This window comes from Salmo trutta, chromosome 5, assembly GCF_901001165.1.
Source record: "Salmo trutta chromosome 5, fSalTru1.1, whole genome shotgun sequence".
In the NCBI taxonomy this organism is placed as follows: domain Eukaryota; kingdom Metazoa; phylum Chordata; class Actinopteri; order Salmoniformes; family Salmonidae; genus Salmo; species Salmo trutta.
The window spans coordinates 42,955,129-42,972,673 of NC_042961.1; positions in this window are offsets into that span (position 1 = coordinate 42,955,129).

Below are 17,545 nucleotides of genomic sequence, written 5' to 3' on the forward strand. Positions count from 1 at the left end.
CAGCTAATTATTAGAATCAGGTACGCTTGATTAGGGTTGCAGTGAAAACCTACAGGACGGTTGCTCTCCAGGAACAGGGTTGGAGAGCCCAGTTTTACTGGATATGGAAATTTTGTGTAACTTCTTACTAACTATTGTACGTTTACAAAATACAGCACTAAAAAGGGCAAAACATAAAAAAACATGTTTTTAACATATAAGGGTGTACAAACTAAGTAAGGACTATTTATTGATAACTTTTTTTGCTACTCTTATAAAATAGCTCTGAAATAAATTAGGCAGTCTTAAAAAGAATGTTGCAACTTTGTTTAAATGCCCAAAAAATTCAAAGTTTTATGGTTTTGTACAGATTATGCTTACCTCAGGTTCATTTGGTGTGTGCTTTTGACCCAGATTTCTGGAAAATGGCAAATTATTACCTTGGTGATGAATACCTATTTTTTGGGAGTTTCATAACTGGAATTTACATTTATATATTATTTGCAAATATGTTTTTGTTGTTTTTTGGGAATATAGATTTTATTGTGGCTTGCTGGAATTCTGTGAGTGTTCATTTTTCTCTTTTTAAAGTATTGCGAGCAAAGTAAACATAAAGAACCTATATTGTGTAAAAAAAAACAATCAACTGAAAGTGTCTGCCTATGCATGTTTTATAAAATGAAACAAAGGAATGGATAAATGAATTGAATGCCTTGGCTACGGAGGCCTGTTTTTAAATGTAGTGCGCTTAGTGAATATATACTGGAAATGTATATCGGCATTCATTAAATTAACACCATGATAATGCTTTATATGCCTTCAACTTCTTTTATAATTGAAACATTTAACTATCTGAGATGGAAAAGGAATCATATTTTTAACATGCGCTTGTAAGTGCACACAGTCAGATTTAGCATGTTTGACCATTTTTGTGAGGTTTGTGGTTACATGTGGAACTCAAAATGCATGATAACTGTTAGTGCCATATAACGGTTTAGAAATGTTTGTTCTGTTTTGTAAACGTGCCACAGAAAGTGTAATTTGATTACTATTATTATTAATGTTATTATTATTATTTGGAACTCTGCTTTGTATATCAGTTACAGGTTTGTTACTGCTTAATACTTTAAGATAAAACAAAAAAACTTTTTTTTTAAACTGCTTAAGTGCCCAAGTAATTCACTACACGACATAAAGCCTTGCTTTTGTAATTTAACTTCAAACCAGTTGGCAGATGAAGCATGCACTCAACTATGAAAAAGTATTTTATATTACTGTTCAATAAAAAATGTGCATGTATTTCAACTTAAATGAAACTGTTTATTTGTGTGTGGTATATTCCTATTCTCAGATTTCAAGTCAATGTAAACATAAAAAATAAAAAATGTATTACATCCTAAATATATACACTTTTGGAAATGTTTTAATGATGACTGAATGATGATTACATAGTGTACACCAAAACATTCATAATGAGCTCTTCATAAATTATTATTTATAGCACACTATTTATTTCATAAATTGGATTTCATAGCTGCCTCCCAAAAAGTATGTATCTCTCTAGTCACTGGAACTTAAGAGACTTGGCCTAAAGGAGAATTCTGCTTTTTACAACCAAATCTCAATTTTTGATGTAAATGGCATGTTATAGAAGCGTCCAGACACGTTTTTTGCAATTTCACTTGTTTTTGAGAAACTTACCCCAACCAGCGAGTCACTTTCTCATACTCGTTGTGCAAGTACGTGGCTCTGAAAAAAATAGATAAATGTGCAAAAAATACCCTTAATACATCCTTTTAGAAACTGAAAAGCTATCGGTCTAGTAATGCAGGTCTTTAGATTTAGTACACATGAAATTGTGTCATTCCAAACTTTATCCGAAACGTTATATTCCATTTTGTGCAACTTGAGCTGTTTCCCCTTTCCTGCTGTTCCATTCTCCATGTAGCCTGCTGCTAGAATGGACAGAGAGGTATTTCTAGAGTCGCAACCAAATGGAATATAACCTTGCAGATAAAGTTTGGAATGACAAACTTGGGTGTTTTTGGAGAATTTGTTCAACTTTTTTCAGAGCCCCCATACTGCACAACGAAGATGAGGAAGTGACTCGCTGGTTGGGGTAAGTGTCTGGACCATTTTTATAACATATCATTTACATAAAAAATAGAGATTTAGAAAATAAGCTAAATTCTCCTTTAAGGCTGTGAAAAACAGTGGCGGTCGGTGCCGTTTAAGATGAGGGAGGATGATTTGTTTTTTATTAACATTGTCTTATTTCTATTACAGCATATTGTATGGCTGTACTTCATATTTCATTCACCCAGCTCAATGTAACATCGATGGGTTTAGGCTACTACATGATGCTCGAATTTTCCCTGTAGCCATCATGAGGTTACAGGGAAAATGTTTTTAGTTTTTGTTTTTTAGGGGTAGATCAGCTTTAATATTGCAGATAGATTCTGGTTCCCATCAATGTAATTGTCGGCATCATTTCCAATCACCCATATATATCATATATATTATTTTCTATATTTTTTTATTATTATTTTCCCTAACCCTACCACCCCTTCCCTAGTTGGAGTAAACTAATGGACAAAAACACTTAGGCTTCTACTTCCAGCTTATACATACTATATACATTTTACGGACACAGTATATTTTACAATAGTTATATTTTGTTTGTTTTTAGTCCAATTCTTCAGCTCCACTCAACCCCTCCCATTTATCTCTGAAGGTAATCCAGTTTTGGTTTATTTGTGCCATATATTTTTCAACTGTGCTGTTTTACAAAAGTTCAGAACCTATCTACATTTTACTGACTCAGTATATTTTACATTACTTATATTGTTATTTTTAGTCCCCCCCCTTACCCCCACTCAACCCCTCCCATCGGTCTCTGAAGACAATCCAGGTTTGATTTATTTTTACAATATATTTTTCAACTGTGCTGTTTCACATAAGTTCAGAACCTATCTATATTTTACTGACTCAGTATATTTTACATTACTTATCTTGTTATTTTTAGTTCCCCCCTTTACCCCCACTCAACCCCTCCCACCTCTCTCTGTACACCATCCAGTTTTGATTTCTATTTGTCATACATTTTTCAACTGTGCTGTGATGTTTCACAAAAGTTCTGAACCATTCTATTGTCATAGTTTCTACAGATGTAAATTAAAGATAAACATTTTTGCTAAGAGTATTATTATATTATTGATTGATTGACTATGACTTTTTAAATCCCCCAGCAGTGCTATTTTCAGAGTTAGCTCCAGGTAAATGTTGCAATGCTACATACGGACAGTACCAAAACAAAATATCTAATGATTCTGTCTCATCGCAGCAAAATCTGGAGAGCTGGGATGGTGTTATCCCCCATATAACATTCTATTGGTTACAAGAATTTTGTATATTCATTTAAATGGAAAAACTTGAAGTTTTGAGTCCAGCGTCATTTTGTGTATCAGTTCATAAACCATGTGCCATGGAATAGGTACATCAAAAATCTCTTCCCAACTATGTTGTAATCTACATATATATGGCTAAGCTGTCAATGGTTTGATCCTTAAATTAAACTGGTATACTTTTTTATTCATCACAATTTTATTTAACCAATTTTGGTTTTTAATGCAGGGCCAACAGACAAGTTCCTTACTTTCTCCCCCTTCCATTTGCCTCTTCCATTTTTGCTGTAATGCTGTAATTAGTTGGTTGTAATTTTGAGTAGAGCAGACATTTCCATATATTTTTGTTAGCTGCATGTGTGACAACTCCACCAGTGCTATTTATGATATCATTTACAAAGATGATACTTTTTTTCTTTTATATATATATTTCAATTTTCACCTAAATGAAATACCCAAATCTAACTGTCTGTAGCAAGGATATGCATATTCTTGGTACCATTTGAAAGAAAACACATTGAAGTTTGTGGAAATGTGAATTGAATGTAGGAGAATATAACACAATAGATCTGGTAGAAGAAAATACAAAGAAAAAACCAACCGTTTTTTTTCTACCACCATCTTTGAAATGCAACAGAAAGGTCCCTGTTCCAGCCATCACTTTGGTTGTAATTCCGATGGTGTCCACAAGATGGCACCAGTGTATGTGCAAAGTTTCAGATGGATAACTTGAAGTATGAGCGAACCACATGACATATAGTGTGAAGTCACCCACGTAGATTTGGGCAAATCGTGAAGGAGACATTTGCATTCATATTACATTGTTCTGCAAGAATATCGTCAAATCTGTATACTTGGACTTTGATTTAGCTTTTCCATTATTAGTAGCCATATTATAAGTTCAACATTTGCAAAACAACTAGTTTTCATAACTTCATAACTGAATATTCTTATAATTTTTGTCCAAAAGGAAAAGGCATGCTGTCGCAATAGGTTAGCACATACAATTTGCAACATATACAGGGTTTACAGATACCCCCGTAAAGCCCAGCTCATTGGCTATCCAGCTAGCTTGACCCCGATTTGGTGCTTATTTGACAAAGATACAGTCGATCAAATGAAGACCGGCCGCGTCATCGGCGTGCCATGAAGGAGTTGCTCTCTGACCAAATTTGGTGTCCTATAGGATATACTACACCCCGAATGATATAGTGAAGTCTGGTTATGTTCTAGGATCTCTGAGGAATACATACAAACGTGATTTGACTGGTTGAAACAACGTTTAGGGTTAGATATTCACAGATTCCTTTCTTTGCAAATTGAACGAGTGGAAATACAAAATCAATCGTGCATGCTATATTGACCTTTTTAGGATATGAAAAATAATTTTATCCAACAAAACACTTCATTTTATCTCTGGGACCCTTTGGATGATAAATCAGAGCAAGATTTCAGGATGTAAGTACACATTTATCAAACCTATTGCGGTGAAAAAAGTGTTTTGTTGTTAGGGGCTCTCCTCAAACAATAGCATGGCATTTTTTCGCAGTCATAGCTACTTTAAATTGGACAGTGCAGTTATATTATCAAGAATTTAAGCTTTCAGCCGATATAAGACACTTATATGTACTGTGGTAAACCGTGGGGTGTTGGGTTGAGCGTTCAGAGATTAACACAGATCATGGAGGTTTTAGTCCGCAAACTCAACTTTACTAGGCCATAAAATAAACATAACAAAGAAAATCACGTAGGTTTGGCTCGGCCCTTCTTCTCAGCTTTAGCTCTGTGTCGGTCTCTCCCGGTTCTCTCTCGCGGTGTGCCACAGTGCTCCTTTTATGTGGCCTCCACGGCTGGTTGGCACTTTCCCCTAATTACCTCCACTTGGAGCTATCCGTGTCGGGCTTGTGTACTCCCAGCAGAGGGAGCCAACGTCGCATCACGTACCTCCCCTCTATTACCACCACCCGGGTTAGACCTCCTGGGATACCACCCCCCCTCCTGGGATACCACTGCTGGGATACCACCCCCTCCCCCCCCTTAGCCCTGACTGGGAGGGAGGCATGCTCAGGGCTAGGTTTGCATCCCTCCTGGAGAGGGAGTCCGCATTGCCGTGCTGGGCCCCCGACCTGTGGATGACAGAGAAAGAGAATTGTTGTAAGGACTGGAACCAACGGGTGACACGGTCATTCGTGTCCTTACCTCTTGCCGTCCACACAAGGGGGGCATGATCAGTGATCAGGGTGAACTTCCTCCCGAGGAGGTAATACTTGAGGGTGTCCAGTACCCACTTCACGGTGAGGCACTCCTTCTCAAAAATGGAGTACTTCTCTCTCGGGAGGAGCTTCCTGCTGACATACATGATTGGGTACTCCTCGCCTTCCTGCTCTTGGGACAAAACGGCCCCTACCCCTGTGTGAGACGCGTCTGTCTGGACCAGGAGGTTTTTTGAGAAGTCCGGGGTGATGAGTACCGGGTGCGAACATAGCGCATCCTTCAGGGCCTGGAACACAGACTCTGTGTCCTCTGTCCATCGCACCGTCTGAGGTAGTTGTGCCTTTGTTAAGTCTGTGAGGGGAGAAGCTATTGCTGCAAAGTTAGGTACAAATCGACTGTAGTAGCCTGCTAACCCCAGAAATGAATTCACCTCCCTCTTGGTTCGGGGGACCGGTCATGCCCTAATGGCAGCGATTTCTTTTTTCTTGGGCCTTCACATTTCCCCTCTTGATCTGATAGCCCAGGTACTCCACCTCGGTGTAGCCCAGCTTGCACTTGTGGGGGTTCGCGGTCAGATCAGTTCAGTCGATTAGTTCGTCCACCCGGGGCATGGGGTAGGCGTCGAACTTACTGACCTCGTTCAGGCCCCGGAAGTCATTGCAGAAGCGGATGGTTCCGTCCGGTTTCGGTACCAGCACTATAGGGCTAGACCACTCACTGTGGGACTCCTCCAGTACCCCCATCTCTAGCATTGTCGTCACTTCCCACTGGACTGCCACCCTCCGGGTTTCAGGTATTCGGTATGGCCGTTTTCGCACTTTTTCTCCCGGACGTGTGTGGATATGAAGTTCTACAAGATCCGTGCGCCCCGGCACCTCTGAGAACAATGCCGTATTCTGCTGGACCAACTCTCTGAGCTCTTGTCGTTGGGTCGGGCTGAGGTCTTCCCCCATTGCAACTTCAGCAGAGGGCAGGCTCTGCTGTGGCCGGGTCCACGTAACGCACAGCGCCTCTCGTGCGTGCCATTTCTTCAGCAAGTTCACATGGTAAAGCTGGAGGGGTTTTCTCCGCCCTGTTTAGCGGACCTTGTAATTGACATCGCCTAACCGCTCAACGATGTCGTAGCCAGGGCCATGGCACATAGCCAGGAATTTACTCTCTGTTGTAGGGATCAGCACCAAGACCTTCTCACCTGGGTGTAACTCTCGTGGTTGGGCCCCCCGGTTGTAGATACGTTCCTAGGCACGTTGCGCCTGGGCCATGTGCTCTCTCACCATTGGCCAAATCGCCGTCATCCTCTCCCTCATCTCTTCCACATATTCTACTATGCTGCGAAGGGGGGTCGGCTGCTCTTCCCAGACCTCCTTGGCTAGGTCCAGCAGTCCGCGGGGCTGATGGCCATACAGGAACTCAAAGGGGGAGAACTCAGTGGATGCTTGGGGTATCTCGCACACTGAGAACATCAGGTGGGGCAACAGCTGGTCCCAGTTCCTCCCGTCTCTCTCGATGACTTCTTCAGCATCTGCTTTAGGGTCTTATTGAAGTGTTCAACTAGTCCGTCCGTTTGTGGATGGTACACACTGGTCCTCCCCTGTTTTATTCGTAATAGATTGCAGACATCGTTCATCACACAAGTCATGAATGTGGTGCCCTGGTCTGTCAGGATTTCCCGCGGAATACCAAAGGACCCACCAGATCCATTGCCACCCGCTCGAATGGCACTCCTATAATGGGCAAAGGAACTAAAGGGTTTCTATAATGTGCCCTCGGAGCTGTGATCTGGCACTCCGGGCAACTACGGCAGTAGTCCTCCACGGTGCGCTTGACTCCGGACCAGTGGAACCGGTTCCCGATCTGCTCCCTGATTTTCTCCATCCCCAGATGTGCCCCAAGCAGGTGGGTGTGGGCAAGCTGCAACACAGTCCTAACATACTGCCTGGGTATGAGTAACAAGTCTTTTGTCTCCCCATTGTGCTTTACTACCTGATACAATAAATTATGCTTGATGGCAAAGTGGGGGTAGCGCCACTCACTTACCCCAGGTAACAGCACGCCATCCACCGAAATCACCTGACCCCTAGCATTCTGGAGATTGGGGTCTTCTAACTGGGCCGTCCCGAACTGACCCGTGAGGATTCCCGTGTCGGGAGGTCCGTCTGGGGCCTCCACCTCCATAAAGGGGAGCCTGAGGTCTTCCTCGCACGGTGGCTTGCTTGCCGTAGCAGGATCGTCTCCCTCCTCCGCGTCTGACTCGGGCCCAGTGGACACCTCTCGTGGCAGTGGGTGGGTTGCACAGGCCACCGTCCTTTCCTTTTCTTCCTACCTCACTTGCGCGCCTCCCCAGGTCCCTAGTCCACAGTGCCTGGAAGAGAGGGCAATATCCACCGAGGAGAATAGACACGGCCAGGTTAGGAACAGCCTCCATGCGCATCTGGCACTCCCCCTTCAAGGTGGTTATCCTCACCGGCACAGTTGGATACCTCTTCGTGTCCCCGTGTACACAAGACACTGTCACCTCCTCGTCCCCCGGTTCATCTTTCCCCTCTTGGGTTAGCCACTGTGGGTGGGCCAGGGTCACCATGCTGCCGGAGTCCAGCAGAGCGTTGGTGTCTATGCCATCGATTCGTACAGGAATCATTGGAGTGCACCCAACAGGAGGTGACATAACTCGCCATGCGGGTTAACCCAGAGCTGGGGGATGCGGAGGGCATGGCCTCCTCCCGGAGCTGTACCGGCTCACTGCACTCATAGCAGCGCCTCTGATCTAGGTCCAGCAGCGACCGACGTCGTCAGTTTGGGTCATCCTCCTGCTTCCCGTCCTCGACTGGTTCCGTCCGGGCCCCCTTCAGCCCCTCGCCTCTCTTTGTGTTGTTCGTCCCCCTCGCCGCGTCCCCTCTCTCCGCTCGGGCCCCTCTCAGCAGGTCCTGGGTGTTCTGGTGAGTTTCCACAGCGGTCAGCAATTCCTCTCTGGGGGTTCTGCATGCTCACTGTCTTCTTCATCTTGTATGGCAGGGCCCGAAGATATCAATCCAGGACGAGCTTGTCGATCATCGGTAGGGACGGTACGTCAGTCAGTAGCCATCCCTTGGTCAGGTGCACCAGGTAGCTCATCTGAGCACGGGGGAAAGGGTGGGGTCAAAGGCCCAGTCGTGGACCAGTTGTGCACGGCGTGCGAGGCTGAATCCATAACGGCTCAGGATCTCACGTTTATTAAGTCCCTCATAATTCGCGGCCTGGTCAGCGTTCAAGTCAAAGTAGGCGTTCTGTGCCTTCTCAGAGAGGTACTGTAGGGTGCCAACAGGCTGGCCCACTTGGGCTTGGGCCATCCTTCCTTCTGCGCCGTCCTCTCGAAGTTGCACAAATACATCTCCATGTCATCTTCCTCCCTTAACTTAACCAGGAACTGATTCGGGCCAGACTCCTGAGCCCTCCCAGCCTTCAACTGGACTATCTCCGCTACCAGTCTGAGGTTTTGTTGGTGCTGCTCCTCCAGTGCTTGCTCCTGGAGAGCCTGTTGCTTCTGCTGGCTGAGGATAAACTGAGCCACCAGCTCCTCCATGGTAATCTCCGTAAGCTCGACTCCACGGCACCCAAAGCTACTGACTTGCCTACATTCTCCACCATATGTGGTGAACCGTGGGGTGTTGGGTTGAGCGTGCAGAGATTAACACAGAGACGGAGGTTTTAGTCCGCAAACACAACTTTACTAGGCCATGAAATAAACATAACAAAGAAAATCACGTAGGTTTGGCTCGGCCCTTCTTCTCAGCTTTAGCTCTGTGTCGGTCTCTCCCGGTTCTCTCCCGCGGTGTGCCACAGTGCTCCTTTTATGTGGCCTCCACGGCTGGTTGGCACTTTCCCCTAATTATCTCCACTTCTCCACAGCTATCCGTGTCGGGGTGCCCAGCTCGTGTACTCCCAGCAGAGGGAGCCAACGTCGCATCACGTACCTCCCCTCTATTACCACCCCCCCGGGTTAGACCTCCTGGGATACCACAGTACCAACATTTGTTGTTTCTCTAAAATCTGCGATGGTGACATAAGGCGCTACATGATTTACAAATGTCCCGTTAACGGGACGCCTATCCCTAAGAATCAATTAGTATATTTGAGTTTAACCATAATATTTGTTGTAATATTTGTTCTGTCTTTTCTGGTTGATTAAACTGAAATTGCAACAAACTTTCTTTGGCTTGTTTTAAAAATAGCAATATTTTGGAGATTATTTCATTTTCAAATAACCGAAAGTGAGAGGTTGTAATCTAAATAAAGGGAAAAAGGCCATTCTTGCACATAGGGTGAGACATTCGTACTAATCTGCTAGAGAACCAGTTTGGATTTAAGTATAACTTTTGTATAACTGAAGCCTTTAGTGAGAGGTCTAATGCTTTAATATTTAATAATTTCTGACCTCCGAATTCATATTGATTACAGTGCATTCGGAAATTATTCAGACCCCTTGACTTTTTCCACATTTTGTTACCTTACAGCCACTACCACCATTAAGCTACTACCATTACCCATACTACCTCTACCACTACCATTTTGAATAATAATCACTGCAATAATAACAACAATAATAACAATAATAATAATAGCAAGCATTACAGCTTATTGGTAAAGATTTAGTTACTCAGTGTTTTGACTTCAATACTGATACCAGGTTTAGTATCACAATACTCAATACCATCACGATAATTGATACCGAAATGATACCAAAACGATACCATAGAAAAAAAGAAAGCATTCAGTGCATTCAAAAAGTATTCAGACCCCATACCCTTATTCAAAAAAAGTATTTGTATTTTTATCTCAGCAATCTACACACAATACCCCATAATGACAAAGCATAACAGGTTTTTAGAAATTGTAGCAAATTTATAAAACATGTAAAACAGGAATAGCTTATTTACATAAGTATTCAGACCCTTTGCTATGAAACTCAAAATTGAGCTCAGGTGCATCCTGTGTCCATTGATCATCCTTGAGATGTTTCTTGATTGGAGTCCACTTGTGGTAAATTCAATTGATTGGACATGATTTGGAAAGGCACACACCTGTCTATATAAGGTCCCACAGTTGGCAGTGCATGTCAGAGAAAAAAACAAGTGAAGGAATTGTCCGTAGAGCTCCGAGACAGGATTGTGTCGAGGCACAGATCTGGGGAAGGGTAGCGAAACATTTCTGCAGCATTCACCCCAAGAACACAGTGGCCTCCATCATTCTTAAATGGAAGAAGTATGAAACCCCCAAGACCCTTCCTAGAGCTGGCCCGCCCGGCCAAACTGAGCAATCGGGGCAGAAGGGCCTTGGTAAGGGAGTTGATCAAATCAAAGTTTATTTGTCACATGCGCCGAATACAACAGGTGTAGTAGACCTTACAGTGAAATACTTACTTACAGGCTCTAATCAATAGTGCAAAAAAGGTATTAGGTGAACAATAGGTAAGTAAAGAAATAAAAACAACAGTAAAAAGACAGTGAAAAATAACAGTAGCGAGGCTATGTAAAGTAGCGAGGCTATAACAGTACCGAGGCGACATACAGACACCAGTTAGTCGGGGTGATTGAGGTAGTATGTACATGTAGATATGGTTAAAGTGACTATGCATATATGATGAACAGAGAGTAGCAGTAGCGTAAAAGAGGGGTTGGCGGGTGGTGGGTGGCGGGACACAATTCAGATAGCCCGGTTAGCCAATGTGCGGGAGCACTGGTTGGTCGGGCCAATTGAGGTAGTATGTACATGAATGTATAGTTAAAGTACAGGAGGGGACTGAGCACGCACCCCTGGGGGGCTCCAGTGTTGCGGATCAGCATGGCAGATGTGTTGCTACCTACCCTCACCACCTGGGGGCGGCCCGTCAGGAAGTCCAGGATCCAGTTGCAGAGGGAGGTGTTTAGTCCCAGGATCCTTAGCTTAGTGATGAGCTTTGAGGGTACTATGGTGTTGAACGCTGAGCTGTAGTCAATTAACCTCTATGGGCTAGGTGGGACGCTTACTCAACAGCCAGTGTAATCCCGTGGCATGATATTCAAATACCTTAGAAATGCTATTACTTCAATTTCTCAAACATATGACTATTTTACACCATTTTAAAGACAAGACTCTCGTTAATCTAACCACACTGTCCGCTTTTAAAAAGGCTTTACAACGAAAGCAAAACATTAGATTATGTCAGCAGAGTACCCAGCCAGAAATAATCAGACACCCATTTTTCAAGCTGTCACATAAACCCAAACCACAGCTAAATGCAGCACTAACCTTTGATGATCTTCATCAGATGACACACCTAGGACATTATGTTATACAATACATGCATGTTTTGTTCAATCAAGTTCATATTTATATCAAAAACCAGCTTTTTACATTAGCATGTGACTAGCATGTGACTAGCATTCCCACCGAACACTTCCGGTGAATTTACTAAATTACTCACGATAAACATTCACAAAAAACATAACAATTATTTTAAGAATTATAGATACAGAACTCCTATATGCACTCGTTATGTCCGATTTTAAAATAGCTTTCCGGTGAAAGCACATTTTGTAATATTCTAAGTAGATAGCCCGGCATCACAGGGCTAGCTATTTAGACACCCACCAAGTTTAGCCCTCACCAAAGTCAGATTTACTATAAGAAAAATATTATTACCTTTGCTGTTCTTCGTCAGAATGCACTCCCAGGACTTCTACTTCAATAACAAATGTTGGTTTGGTCCCAAATAATCCATAGTTATATCCAAATAGCGGCGTTTTGTTCGTGCATTCGAGACACTATCCGAAGGGTAAATAAGGGTGACGCGCCCGACGCATTTCGTGACAAAGAATTTCTAAATATTCCATTACCGTTAGCGTTAGAAAATGTCACGTCATGCCAGAGATCCCCTGTTTTGGTTAGAGATGATCAAGAAGGCCATGAAATGGTCAGAGAGAGCGCTTCCTGTTTGGAATCTTCTCAGGTTTTGGCCTGCCAAATGAGTTCTGTTATACTCACAGACACCATTCAAACAGTTTTAGAAACTTTAGGGTGTTTTCTATCCAAATCAAACAATTATATGCATATTCTAGTTACTGGGCAGGAGTAGTAACCAGATTAAATCGGGTACGTTTTTTATCCGGCCGTGCAAATACTGCCCCCTAGCCCCAACAGGTTAATAGCATTCTTACATAGGTGTTCCTTTTGTCCAGGTGGGAAAGGGAGTGTGGAGTGCAATAGAGATTGCATCATCTGTGGATCTGTTTGGGCGGTATGCAAATTAGGGTGGGTCTAGGGTTTCTGGGATAATGGTGTTGATGTGAGCCATTACCAGCCTTTCAAAGCACTTCATGGCTATGGACGTGAGTGCTACAGGTCTGTAGTCATTTAGGCAGGTTGCCTTCATGTTCTTGGGCTCAGGGACTATGGTGGTCTGCTTGAAAGATGTTGGTATTACAGACTCAATCAGGGACATGCTGAAAATGTCAGTGAATACACCTGCCAGTTGGTCAGCACATGCCCGGAGCACACATCCTGGTAATCCGTCTGGCCCCGCAGCCTTGTGAATGTTGACCTGTTTAAAGGTCTTACTCACCTCGGCCATGGAGAGCGTGATCACACACTCGTCCGGAACAGCTGAAGCTTTCATACATGCCTCAGTGTTGCTTGCCTCGAAGCGAGCATAGAAGGGATTTAGCTCGTCTGGTAGGCTCGTATCACTGGGCAGCTCGCAGCTGTGCTTCCCTTTGTAGTCTGTAATAGTTTGCAAGCCCTGCCACATAAGACGAGTGTCGGAGCCGGTGTAGTATGATTGAATCTTATGCCTGTATTGACGCTTTGCCTGTTTGATGGTTCATCGCAGGGCATAGCAGGATTTCTTATAAGCTTCCGGGTTAGAGTCCCGCACCTTGAAACCTCTACCCTTTAGGTCAGTGCGAATGTTGCCTGTAATCCATGGCTTCTGGTTGGGGTATGTACGTACAGTCACTGTGGGGACGACGTCCACGATGCACTTTTTATTGTTAAAGCCAGTGACTGATGTGGTGTACTCCTCAATGCCATCAGAAGAATCCCGGAACATGTTCCAGTCTGTGATAGCAAAACATTCCTGTAGTTTAGCATCTGCTTCATCTGACCACTTTTTTGGTCACTCTGACAGAGCTCCAGTTCCTCTGTGGAGATGGGAGAACCTTCCAGAAGGACAACCATCTCTGCAGCACTCCACCAATCAGGCCTTAATGGTAGAGTGGCCAGACGGAAACCACTCCTGAGTAAAAGGCATATGACAGCCCTAAGTTTGCCAAAGGCACCTAAAGGACTCTCAGACCATGAGAAACAAGATTCTCTGGTTGGATGAAACCAAGATTGAACTCTTTGGCATGAATGCCCAGCGTCACGTCTGGAGGACATCTGGCTCCATCCCTAAGGTGAAGCATGGTGGTGGCAGCATCATGCTGTGGGGTGGTTTTTCAGCGGCAGGGACTGGGAGACTAGTGAGGATCAATGGAAAGATGATCTGAGCAAATTACAGAGATCGTTGATGAAAACCTGGTCCAGAGCGCTCAGGACCTCAGAATGGGGCAAAGCTTCTCCTTCCAACAAGACAACGACCCTAAGCACACTGCCAAGACAACGCAGGAGAGGCTTCGGGACAAGTCTCTGAATGTCCTTGAGTTGCCCAGCCAGACCCCGGACTTGAACCTGATCTAACATCTCTGAAGAGACCTGAAAATAGCTGTGCAGTGACGCTCCCCATCCAACCTGACAGAGCTTGAGAGGATCTGCAGAGAAGAATGGGAGAAGCTCCCCAAATACAGGTGTGCCAAGCTTGTAGCGTCATACCCAAGAAGACCCGAGGCTGTAATCTCTGACAAAGGTGCTTCAACAAAGTACTGAGTAAAGGGTCTGAATACATATGTAAATGTGATATTTCCGTTTTTATTTTTAATACATTTGCAAAAATGTCTAAAAACCTGTTTTAACTTCGTCATTATGTGGTATTGTGTGTAGATTGATGAGGGAAAAAAACATTTAATCCATTTTAAAATGAGGCTGTAACATAACAAAATGTGGAAAAAGTCAAGGGTTCTGAATACTTTCCTTTTAGATGAGTAATGCCTGGGATGCTTAACAAACACATTCCCACCCTGATTCTGACCTTTGATCAATAGCTGTATTCCCACAGAGCAGAGTGAAACAGATTATTATTTATTGGACCATAATAATAGTAACAACATTGATAATGTCATTGATAATGATTCGTCAAGATTAAACCCCAGTTAATTCAATGAATTAGAAAGTGTGTTACCCAATGTTAGCTTTTTATGTACATATCATCAAAAAGTAGGCCAGTGCCACCAACATTTAAGACTTGGTTTGGTGGGGCTCTGACAGTGTCACAAGCGTGAGGTAGAGCTGCAGCCAGATGTTAACAGACATGGAGTCCCTCCCAGTGGCCCTTGTCAGACTTGTTCAGTTGTACATGAGAAACAATGCACAATTGAAGGAAGCAGGTTCTAACATCCTGTTTAGGGAAGGCCAGAGCCTTGACTTTGGAATGGAGCAAAGTAATAAACCTCACAGGTAAAGCTCAAAGTTAATCTGATCGTGCTTTGTCGGCTATGCACCTTTTAAAGGCAATGTTCCTGCCTTCGCGGAGACCATATTCATGGTAAACACTGCATATGTCGGTGCATAGCTGCAAAGCCCAATTGGATTAAATCCTGGCCCTACACTTTTTAAAGTGAGGATTCACTCTGATATGATATCATTTGTTTACATTTTCTAAAATTGTTAGAATTCCACAGTGCACTGTGTGTACACTTTTTTTTACATGATTTTCATGAACGTGCAAGTAACGACTATTGCATCAAATCCTCTAGCAAGCACATATCTGGATTTAGAATGCTAATTCAATAGATCTATCCAGAGGTTTTTTAGATTGGTTTTTCAATCCGATAGGGGCTCACAATTCTTCATACGGGGGAAGTGAATGTCTGCAACCTCAATACTATAACAACAACATTCTCAAGCAACCAGTGTAAGGTCATCTGGGTGTGTGACACTCGTATGAAAACAAAGAAGAATGGAAGACGTCATCAATAGCATTCTAGCTGCTTCACACTCATCCGCTTCATTCATTTTCTTCCACAATGAGCTGACTTCACCAATCCCATAGAAAAAAAGCAATAATGAGCGTATTTGAATACAGTTGAAGTCGGAAGTTTACATACAAATCAGATCAAAGTTTATTTGTCACGTGCGCCGAATACAACAGGTGTAGACCTTACAGTGAAATGCTTACTTACAGGCTCTAACCAATAGTGCAAAAAAGGTGTTAGGTGAACAATAGGTAAGTAAAGAAATAAAACAACAGTAAAAAGACAGGCTATATACAGTAGCGAGGCTATAAAAGTAGTGAGGCTACATACAGACACCGGTTAGTCAGGCTGATTGAGGTAGTATGTACATGTAGATATGGTTAAAGTGACTATGCATATATGATGAACAGAGTGTAGCAATAGCGTAAAAGATTGGTTGGCGGGTATTGGGTGGCAGGACACAATGCAGATAGCCCGGTTAGCCAATGTGCGGCAGCACTGGTTGGTCGGCCCAATTGAGGTAGTATGTACATGAATGTATACTTAAAGTGACTATGCATATATGATAAACAGAGAGTAGCAGCAGCGTAAAAAGAGGGTTTGGGGGGGCACACAATGCAAACAGTCCGGGTAGCCATTTGATTACCTGTTCAGGAGTCTTATGGCTTGGGGGTAAAAACTGTTGAGAAGCCTTTTTGTCCTAGACTTGGCACTCCGGTACCGCCTGCCATGCGGTAGTAGAGAGAACAGTCTATGACTGGGGTCGTTGACAATTTTTAGGGCACCGCCTGGTGTAGAGCTTCTGGATGCCAGGCACCTTAGCTCCAGTGATGTACTGGGCCGTATGCACTACCCTCTGTAGTGCCTTGCGGTCAGAGGCTGAGAAATTGCCGTACCAGTCAGGATGCAACCAGTCAGTATGCGCTCGATGTTGCAGCTGTAGAACCTTTTGAGGATCTCAGGACCCATGCCAAATCTTTTTAGTTTCCTGAGGGGGAATAGGCTTTGTCGTGCCCTCTTCACGACTGTCTTGGTGTGTTTGGACCATTCTAGTTTATTGTTGATGTGGACACCGAGGAACTTGACGCTCTCAACCTGCTCCACTACAGCCCCGTCGATGAGAATGGGGCGTGCTCGGTCCTCCTTTTCCTGTAGTCCACAATCATCTCCTTTGTCTTGATCACGTTGAGGGAGAGGTTGTTGTCCTTGCACCACACGGTCAGGTCTCTGACCTCCTCGCTATAGGCTGTCTCATCATTGTCGGTGATCAGGCCTACCACTGTTGTGTCGTCTGCAAACTTAATGATGGTGTTGGAGTCGTGCCTGGCCATGCAGTCGTGGGTGAACAGGGAGTACAGGAGAGGACTGAGCACGCACCCCTGTGGAGCTCCAATATTGAGGATCAGCGTGGCGGATGTGTTGCTACCTACCCTCACCACCTGGGGGTGTCCCGTCAGGAAGTCCAGGATCCAGTTGCAGAGGGAGGTGTTTAGTCCCAGGATCCTTAGCTTAGTGATGAGCTTTGAGGTGAGCTATGGTGTTGAACGCTGAGCTGTAGTCAATTAATAGCATTCTCACATAAGTGTTCCTTTTATCCAGGTGGGAAAGGGCAGTGTGGAGTGCAATAGAGATTGCATCATCTGTGGATCTGTTTGGGCAGTATGCAAATTTGAGTGGGTCTAGGGTTTCTGGGATAATGGTGTTGATGTGAGCCATTACCGACCTTTCAAAGCACTTCATGGCTACGGATGTGAGTGCTACGGGTCTGTAGTCATTTAGGGAGGTTGCCTTTGTGTTCTTGGGCTCAGGGACTATGGTGGTCTGCTTGAAAGATGTTGGTATTACAGACTCAATCAGGGACATGTT